Source organism: Saccopteryx bilineata, chromosome 5, assembly GCF_036850765.1.
Source record: "Saccopteryx bilineata isolate mSacBil1 chromosome 5, mSacBil1_pri_phased_curated, whole genome shotgun sequence".
Lineage (NCBI taxonomy): Eukaryota > Metazoa > Chordata > Mammalia > Chiroptera > Emballonuridae > Saccopteryx > Saccopteryx bilineata.
In genome coordinates, this window is record NC_089494.1 from 13,441,995 (window position 1) to 13,452,786 (window position 10,792).

Here is a 10,792-nt window from a genome sequence, read left to right on the forward strand (position 1 = left end):
ACTTGTTCAAAATGCCTATTTCCCAGGCTTATCAATAAAAACCATGTTGCTGTCCTAAAATTTAATTTGGAAAACATACTTGAGCACTTTTATTTGGTTATTTTAAAGTCCTTGTGTCGTAATTGTTTTAAAGATTTTGTTATTTTGGGGAGAGTGGGGAGCAGGAAGCATCAACTCCCATATATGCCTTGACCAGACAAGCCCAGGGTTTCGAACCGCAGACCTCAGTGTTTCCAGGTCAATGCTTTATCCACAGCGCCACCACAGGTCAGGCTCTGTCTTATAGTTCTAACATCTGGGCTGTCTCTGGGTCTGCTTCTTTTGATTATTCCTTACTTGACTATACATCCCATTTCCTTGCTTCCTTGTGTCTCATAATTTTTTGTTGTGTATGGTTTGTATAAAATACTGAAGAAAACATTTTTCTCTGGAAAAGGGCACCCGCTTCCTCGCACCAGGCCACTGGACTGGGGGCTGAGTCACCTTGATTATCTGGCTCTGCTCTTTCAGGAGCTGCTGTTGTTGAAACGTAGGCACCTTGGGCCACTTCTCTAGTTTCGCTCTTGTTTTTCCTGCTTTCCGTCTTTTTGTCATTGGTTCTACTTTCTGGAAGATTTCCTTAATTTTAATCTTAAAAGTTTCTATTAAATGTTTTGTTTTAGCTTGTAGATTTATATTTCCAAGAAGTCTATTTTGCTTTCTGAATTAAAAAAAAAAAAAAAAAAAGCCTCGGCCTGACCTGTGGTGGCGCAGTGGATAAAGTGTTGACCTGGAAATGCTGAGGTCGCTGGTTCAAAACCCTGGGCTTGCCTGGTCAAGGCACATATGGGAGTTGATGCTTCCGGCTCCTCCCCCTTCTCTCTCTCTGTCTCTCTCTCTCTCTTTTCTTTCTCTCTCTCCCTCTCTCTCTCCTTTCTAAGATGAATAAATAAAATTAAAAAAAAAAAAAAAGCCTTCTGTTCCAGGGAAATGGATGTAGAACCTCTGTTATTTTTCCACAGGTGTTAAGGACTGTTTCACTCAGCATTGTCTCTGTGTCTCTTTGATCCCCCTCGCCCATTTATTTGTTCCTGTTTGCTCGGAGTCTCTTTCATGGTAGAAGCCTTCCCGGAGCGTCTGGGACCCTCAGCTGGCTGCTCCTACCTCAGAGGACAGTTCTGAGAAGCTGACCCCTGAGAGCACAGGTTGGGTTCGTCAGCCTGTGGGCCTCTCTGTGGAGAGACCTGGCCGGACTGTCCCCCTGGGGGACCCCCAGGGTCACGATCCATCAGCCGGTCTTTACCCTGGGGTTCCGCTGAGTCAACTCTCTTACCTCTGGGGCGAGAAGATGAGCCTTCTGCATTCTCAGCTGGGTGAGGAAGGGAGCCTGCCTCATCTTTCAGGATGCAGAATTTCACCAAATCCCTGTTTTCAGGGCCCCGAGGAGGAAAGAGATCTGGTTGGGGCCACTGCTTCTCAGCCAGCTCTGTGGTCTGTAGGGTCACCTGCACCCCACCTTCAGAGGGACCTATACCTTTTGTTCCAGGGTGCTTTCAGGATGCCAGGGGCCAAATCAGGTTGCCTTTGTCTCCCCCCAACTACCAGCTGAGGTTGCAGCGGTTTGTGATCTGCGAAGCCAGGTACCCTACAGCCAGCCACCTACCTTCCAGCTTCCAAACTTTCTATCAGCTCCGCCTTTCCTTTCATACCTGTGGATTTCTTTTCTGTAATCTCCTTTTGAAATTTTAGGAAGAGTGAAAATTTGTGAAGTGAAGGAGAATGAATGGTTGTTTTACCATATTCAACTGGAAGACTTAACGTTCACATCTATAAAACGTGGTATATTATATATCTGTATACACACATATACATATGTACTAAATATACTACTTTATTAAAGATATACAGCTTGAGGAAAGTTTCCCTGGTGAAAAGATAAAAAACTGAGTAGGAAGTTAATATGCAGAAGATAGCTACATACTGAAGATTTTTAAAACACGCATAGGTAAATAGAGTTTCATTTTTTCATCTTTAAATTTTCCTACATTAGTTCTCTCTCATTGTATTCTTTAAAAAGCTTTTTTTTTTTTTTTGTATTTTTCTGAAGTTGGAAACGGGGAGGCAGTCAGACAGACTCCCGCATGTGCCCCACTGGGATCCACCCGGCATGCCCACCAGGGGGCGATGCTCTGCCCATCTGGGGTGTCGCTCTGTTGCAACCAGGGCCATTCCAGCACCTGAGGCAGAGGCCATGGAGCCATCCTCAGCGCCCCGGCCATCTTTGGTCCAATGGAGCCTCGGCTGCGGGAGGGGAAGAGAGAGACAGGAAGGAGAAGGGGAGGGGTGGAGAAGCAGATGGGCGCTTCTCCTGTGTGCCCTGGCCGGGAATCGAACTCGGGACTCCTGCACGCCAGGCCGACGCTTTACCTCTGAGCCAACCGGCCAGGGCTAAAAAGTTTTTTTAATGAGAATGTTCCTCTTCAACTTACTATATTTTTATAAAAATGAAATGAAAAATGCCCACCTTCAAAGAATAGCCTATTGCATGCTCATAAGGCTCACAGAATGTGAGATCTATTGCACTGACCATTTGAATCTGGTGCTGGCATCTCAGCCTGGGAGTTAGGCCTGGCACCATGGCACAGAACGTCCTCACTGCTCCGTGTTCCTGTCATTTGCTTTTTCTTTGCATGTCTGCATTTTCTCTATTTGATTTTAGGCTATTAATTTAAAAACTTTGAATCAGAGTTTACCTGATTTCCCTATTCAAAAATATGAGTTGTCAGCGTATGACTTTATATTGTGTTCATTTGAGGCCAAGCCTACCTGTATGTAAGGTTGGGTCTCTTTCTTTAGCCCCATGCTGTGTTCTCATCTTCCAGGGGTCCAGGCATCAGTGGCCTGGCATTACTGCCCCTGTGTGGGAGGTTTTTGTGGGACCACCTGCAGTTGGGGGGGGGGAGAAGAGGTGAGAAGGAGAGGAAGAGGGACTTCTAACATGCACCTGAGTGCCTATTCTTTTCTAATCACGATGCTAAATTCTTTATCTGAGTCATTTGATTTGATTCTTTGAAGACCCCTCTGTGTTAGGAACTATTTTTATTCCTTTTTTACAAATGAAATCATTCTCAAATTCCAGTTTTCCTGCTTCCAAAACATCCTCTCCTTCCCCACCCAAAGGGTAACTCCGGAATCGCAGAGGAGGCCGCAGAAAGTGCTAACAAATGCCATCCAGACACATCATGCAGAAGGAGCGCGTGGACTCGGACCCAGACCCATGTGGGTGTGCCTTTCAGGGCCACTACTCACCAGCTGTGTGAACAGCTGCCAGTGAGGCAAACATTCTGGGCACCTTTGCTTTCATTACCTGTCAAATGAGTACTGGTAATGTCATGTATGCAAAGATTAACGTATTTAAAGTAGCTAGCCTGGTATTCATAGGAGATAATAAACATTGGTTCCTTCCTTCTCCCCCTCCCCCAACTAGACATGGCGATGATCAGGTGGGGATGGAGAGTTGAGGGGTGTGGCCTATCCCATCCTGAGTTCCTGGTTCATGGCCTGAAAAGGTCATGGGTGCTGTCACAAAAGGTCAATAGTGGGCAGTGCCACACAGGCGTTCCCTGGCCCAGCCCCTAGGGTGCTTGTCAGCAGTTGGAGAAGGGACAGATGAAGACTGAACAAGCAGGATTGGAGCTGTGCCCTGTAGACATGGAGGAGACAGACCCCGGGGGCCTGGGGTAGAGCTGCTGCCTGAGAATCTAGGGTTCAGGAAGGAAGGAGAGGTGCTGGGAAAATCTGGAGCCCAGGAATGTTCCGCAGTGGGATCTCGAAGTGAGTTTTATTTTGACTCATTGAAACATTCCTTCGACATTGATTCATTGAACACATATGCACTGAGCACCCTCCCCCCCCCCCCGCCTTCTGCAGCACTGTGGGGGTGGGGGACATTGGAGGGTGGCCAGGGGCACAGGCTGCAGAGCTGACTACCTGGATGGAGTCCCCTTAGAAGCTGTGTGGTCTCAGAGCAGCCATCACTCTCCCTACCTCACAGATATTAATGATAGAGAAACTGAATGCCAGATTTCTTTATCTGTAAGAGGAGGAAGATAATTACCTCCAAAGTTGTTGTAGTGACAATGAAATGAGTTAAGACATATGAAGTGTTGTAAAACCGCCTGACAGACACTCAGTGCCCAGTACATTTTTGCTATTTTGACGTGCCTGAGTGGACCCGAAGATCAGACATTCAAAGATTTCTAACACTCAGGCCTGTCGCTCCCAGGAGGGTGATGCCTGGGCATCCTTGTCAAAGCGAACATCGTGTCGGGCAGGGCGGTCCCAGACCCGGTTCCCAGTCCTGCTTGACGAGGTGGCATCTGGAAGCCCAAGGTGCACCCTGTGGTTTCAGGGGTGAATCTTTCTTCTCTGGCCCCTGGCTGGCCTCTGTCACTCCTGTCCTTTCTCTGGGGGACAGAGCCCACTGTCCTTTCTCTGGGGTCGGAGCCCACTGGGTAACGGAAGCCACACCAGCCTGAGGGCCAAGCTCGGGGAGTGCTATCCGCTTAGATCAGTCGCTATGGCGACTCTGTCAACCCTATGACGTTGGGTGGAAATTTTGAAAATTACATGCTTAAAGTAGCTGAGAAATAATCAAGAGAACTGAGTCCAGTCCTCCACCTGTTCCATGACCTAGAGACCCGGGCAAGGTGAGTGACTAGACCGTCCAAGTCAAAGGCAAGGCAAAGGCAAAGGCAAGACTCAAACCTCCAATTCTCAGTCCAGGCTCCCGAGATTTTAGAATTGAAAAGACCCCTGCCCAGTTCACAGTCCAAACGTAACTATTTCTGCAGATGGTAACACGAGGCTCAGTGGTGGAAAGACAGTTCATAACTGGCCTTACTTCTTAGTCCCACCGAATTTGGGCTGACATTTGCATTTGTCAAGTTGTACTCGGAGAGGTGGCAACCAATCAGAGAAGAAAAAATAATAAAGCTCCTAAGAATAAGCCTGGTGCATAAAGGGGGTTTTCCCACTTAACACCTTTCTTTCCTTTTGCTTTAGCTAGGGAGAAAGAAAAAGATTCATACTGGCAGCTATTACTCAAAATGAACACAGGGGGTCACCGTGGCCACGACTTGTCCTGAACTTAGCTCAGTCTTCTGGCCTCTGAAAGCCGTACTACTCCTGACTGTTTTTAAGTCCGGTTTTGAAGTCTGGCGGGGAGAGGCAAGGTTATTCGCTGCTCTGGGAGCTTCATTTCACCAAAAATGAAACTCCGAGCTCATTCTCAGCTTCTCATTTCACCTGGAGGTGTAGCTTTGATGCGAGAGAACTCTCTAGGCAAATGTCCAATGATTACAAAATGGGAGAAATGAAAAAAAAAGTGGAACATTTCCAACAACCACATGCCAAGAAAAAAAAAATTCTGTTTTGCGTAGATGGACTCAGGTAAGCGAACACCTCCACCGCCAAGGCCTGCGCGTGATGTCACCTCATTGAAAACAGGATTCGGAGAAGGGAGCATGGGAAAAGAATTCTGTTCGTTATTCTTTACTCGTGGGAGTAAGAGGTGAATGCCACTTTGCACAGAAAGCAGGAAGAGGTTCTTTCTAAAAATAAAATCTCCGGTGTTCAGCAGAGCCCACAAAGCCTGCCTCACTTATGACCAAGATCTGAGACCGTTCTGCCCCCCGGGTGCCCCAGTGCCACCTGCCTGTATTCCGTCCCTCCCAACACTCACCTGTCCATTCCTGTCCCCTTCACCTGGCTGGTTTCCCTTCAGCCTTCAGGTCAGGCGTCCCTTTCTCAGAGAGTTTCTCCCTCTCTTCCCCTCTGACCTAGCTTCCCCTTGTTCTCCAACACCGGCCCCTGGTTTTAACCATCGTAGGACCCATCATCACAATTTCCAGCCATACCGTTCTTGTTCGTGGACTGTCGTACTGTACACTAACTTATACACTCGTCCGGGGCAGGGCTACTGTCTGTTTCAATGCATGTGCCCCTGGGACAGTGCCCAGCACCGAGCAGGGACTCAATACAAAGCTGACGAGTCTGTGCTACTTGTGCACGAGGGAAGTGGTCCTGGAGTTTTCAAAAGCTCTGTGTTCTCTAATAGTCTACGTTAAAAACCGAGGGATAGCTGCCCTAACTCTGAGGTGCTCTAGCGAGCTCCCCGAAAGCTACCTTTTTGGGAGGTTTGGGACTGAGCCCAGATAAAAAACAACTGACTTTGAGGCCGTGGAATGCACGTGGCTGCCAGGGGCAGAGGGAACTCAGGCCCGAACTCCTCCGCCGGCGTCGGGGACGACGCAGTCCTAGCGAGAGCTTTGATTCTGCCCAGAAAAGAGGTTCCTAAACTTTTGATTCGAAGAACGTTTAAATGGACTGAGTGCCTGACCAGGCAGTGGTGCAGTGGATAGAGCGTCAGATTGGGATGCAGAGGACCCAGGTTCGAGACCCCGAGGTCACCAGCTTTTATTTTATTTTTATTTTATTTTTTTATTTTTTATTTATTTATTTATTTGAGAGAGGAGAGGGAGAGAGAGAGGAGAAACAGAGAGAGAGAAGGGGGGGGAGGAGCAGGAAGCATCAACTCCCATATGTGCCTTGACCAGGCAAGCCCAGGGTTTCGAACCCGCGACCTCAGCATTTCCAGGTCGACGCTTTATCCACTGTGCCACCACAGGTCAGGCCCCGAGGTCACCAGCTTAAGCGCGGGCTCATCTGGTGTGAGCAAAGCTCACCAGCTTGGACCCAAGGTCCCTGGCTTGAGCAAGGGGTTACTCGGTCTGCTGAAGGCCCACGGTCAAGGAACATATGAGAAAGCAATCAATGAACAACTAAGGTGTTGCAACAAAAAAAATACTGATGATTGATGCTTCTCATCTCTCTCGGTTCCTGTCTGTCTGTCCCTATCTATCTATCTATCCCTCTCTCTGACTCTTGTTCTGTCTCAAAAAAAAAAAAAAGGAAAAAAAAGTGACCCTGCCTGGGTAAATGGACTGAGTGCCTGCTTTGTACCAGGCACCATGCGGAGCACTTTGCAGGTATTATGATTGTGGCTAACAGCCTCACAGCAAAACTATGACTTGCACAGTAATATCATCCCCACTTACAGATGAGGAAACTGAGGCACAACGATGTTACACAATCAGTCCACGGATGCGGAGCTGAGCAGTGCTGAGGCCAGGACTAAAATCAGAGCCTTGTGGTAGAGTCTGAACACCGGGCTACCTCGCTATCAAGCCTTGAGCAGATGTCCCGAACTGGTATTTCTCTGGGCACTGCTGGGCACGCGGATCTTAACCATGTTCCCTCAGTGATTCTGTGCACAACCAAGTTCAAAGTCCACTAGCTCCAGCATGAGGGGGCCAAAGCTCTCGTGGCTTCCTGTGGCCTCAGAAGAATGTCGGTCATGGGTGTTTGCATTCACCCTTCTATCCATGGGGCCCTGAGTGTGTCCAGGGTGGTGACTCCGCACCCGGGGCTGGAGGAGGAAGTGTGAACAGGAACGCCGAGTGCAAAACAGGGAACCTGTCAGACTCTTACAAACACTGAAAGGTTTGGCTGGAATAAATACAGCCTTGGGAACGAAGAGGACAAGGTTAAAGGAACGCTCAAAGTCTAGCTGAAGCATGCTGGTAGCTGAGAGATCACTGTAGTGAAAAGGGAATCGGCTTGGGAGTCAAGGTTGCCGGCATCTGAGTCCCAGCTCCGCATCTGGCATGAGCGGGTTCTACCACGTGGTTTACTGGGAGTCCCGGTTTCCGCACCTGTAGCGGAGGGAGGGGTGATGATAAACACAGAGAAACCCCAGCGATTTCTCAGTTCTTTCTCAGATGTGTGCGTGGGGGGAAACCAAGTGTGAAGTGAGTGTGTCGGCAGAGGAAACAAGTGTCAGGAGAGGAAAAGAAGGTGGTTTTAAAACAAAATGCCAATAATAATCACTGTGCGTGGCCCCAGGTGGGCACTAGACTTACCACAGTGATCACTTACATGAGGTACATAAACGTCTAATCTGTCTATGTTGTTTGTACATCTGAGACAACATACCGTATTTCCCCATGTATAAGACACACCCTTTTCAGAAAAAATTTGGTGTTTAAAACCTGGGTGTGTCTTATAGAGTGGTTGTAGATGTTTTTACTTGCATTTCCTCTTTTTCATGTTTGTTTTTGCGCTCATTGTTGAAGACAGTGACTTGTCATCAGACACAGATGAGGACAAGCTAATGCATGGGAGTTTTGACAGTGATGAGGAGTTGTATTGTTGAAAAGTACCCGTACCCCAGATGCTGAAAAGTACTGTACCTCATTACTGCGGGTTTACGTAGAGACACCAAGTCTAGATGAGTTTTGAAGGGTTTTATTAAAGGAGGAGATTTATTAAATATGCTGGCCACATATGGCTGACACAGGGCATTTGCAGACCCAAATTATGTGCCAAATACATCTCAGGGACTGGTTATATACCCTTGATCACACACAGGCTGGGGGAGAGCATGACATCATAGCACAAGCTTACAACACTTGTTTAGGGGATACACAAAAACATTAAGACTTTCAAGGTAACACAAAGATATTTACAATCTTTCAGGGTTCATCTTCCCTTCTTTGCCTAGAGGTATGTTACTCTCAAGATTTCAGGAAGGGGGAGGAACTTTAATCAATGTAGGATGATATGTAAATTCTGTCTCCCATTGAAAGAGAAGAAGTTTCTCAGTTAACTTTTATTTTAGTTTTAAAACTAAATGACCCATTGTATTAATTTTGCAGCTTTTTGGTACCTTACTACAGTATGAATTTTATGATAAGTAAAACTTGAGTTCAATAACTTTAAGTAATTTTTTTTTTCTCCAAATTTTGGGCCTCCAAATTAAGATGTATCTTATATATGGGGAAATATGGTAGTATTGTCAACTGTAACTGGAAAAAAAAATTAAAAGATACTAAACCACATAATTGTAAAAAAAAAAGGGGGAGGGAGGAGAGAAAAGAAAAGAAGAGAGAGAGGAAAAGAAAGAAAGGAAGAAATGAAAGAAAGAAAGAAAGAAAGAAAGAAAGAAAGAAAGAAAGAAAGAAAGAAAAAGAAAGAGGTCAAAGAGGAAGAGCCTGCACAGAAAACCCCCACTGCTACATGAATTCCTGGCAGATTTTGGCTTCACGCAAATCTTAAAATACTAGATCAAAAGAGCAGAATGTGTGTTTTTAAAGATAAGATTTACAGCAAGCATTTATTGCCTCCTAACACTGTTTTTTAGAATACTGACCCATCCTAGAGGAAAAGTCAACATGTTGTAACAAGTTGTTTATGATGATGCGTTACCATAAGGACAGAAGTGAGAAGGCAAAGGACCTACTCTCCTTCGACAGAGGAAGAGGGAAAATATTCGCTCATGCAAATTTCTGAATGCGGGAGATCCCTTGCTGACGTTTCCTCTGGTGACAATTACTCTCTGCCGTGGCAGATACCGCCGACAGTCGCATACATTCACGTTACTCACCCCAAAGAACCTTGAACCTCGTGATTGTCCAGATCCTGCTGTGTGTGCAGGTCACTCTTCTGCTTGTTCCTTGAGTTTCATGTGAAACTCGGGCGTAGCTTGCCGTGCTGGGGACAGGCTTGCTGCAGCCACAAAGCAGCCAAGCCACCCTGCTTGGCTCTTGCCGTTGCTTCGACACATGCTTTTAAGAAGGCATGTTTTGACCTGCTCTGGAAAAGGCATTTGGGTCAGTGAGTATATGAGGCATCCAAGGCAGCTTTTTAAAAATTTTTTTATTATTATTCATTCACTCAACTATTTATCGCGCAGATAGGGAGGGAGATACATGGTGACTCGAACATGGTTGAAGAGGCGAGGCATATGCACCGGAAGCAGAAAGTAAAGTATTAGGTTCACTGGATCACAGCAGTCACAGTGCTGGGGGAGATCAAGCTTTTTAAAAAGTTAATACAAATGAAAATATATTACTAGTAGTAATAACAGCAATAACCATTGATTACTGCATTTTTAATCCAGCCTGTGTCTTTAGGAGGTGTGGATGAAAAGGGGGTTCTATGGAAAGTAACCTCACAAGGTGATATGATTATAAATCCTTAATTGGGCAGGTCACGGTGGGTAGTCAGGCCCTAGGCATATAACTTTTGAGTAATAAATAGGTTTATTTTTGCCTTAAGCAAGCCCTGTCTATTGTTTCTGTGCATCTAGTTTAACATAGAGAATCTTTTTTTTTAAGCAATTTTTATTTATTGATTTCAGCAATAGAGAGAGACAAGAACACTGAGTTAGCTGCTCCTGCACGTGCCCAGACCAGGGATCGAACCGGCAACCTTTGTGCTTCCAGGTGATGCTCTAGCCAACCAAGCTATCCGGCCAGGGCAACACACCGAATCTTAATCCAGTCCCTGCCTTGCTTTCTCCTGACTTCACATAATCTTTTTGAGGTTCCCCTCCTTTGTTCCAAATTCATAAACTGTCATCTTCTTGGAAGCATTTATCTACTGAGATAAGCGCCTCTCCTCCTAGAAGATGATCCCAGCGCTCAGCACGGGTGCATGGAGCCTCCTTCCTCTGGGCAGGGCTTCGCTCTCAACCCTTCCCCTGTCTCAGCTCCCTGGAGGGCTAGATGATTCTTGGTGTTCTCCACTGCTCTCCCCTCTCCCTGCCTTAGATTTTGAATCATGGGTCTTGAGGTTCAGTCTCTGGCCCAACATTTACATGTGTCTATTAACTCTGCCCATGTGCTCAGTTTATACAGGGCCACAGGATTACATGGGGGGTGCAACTAAAAGCTACAAGACTCAAGGCGGG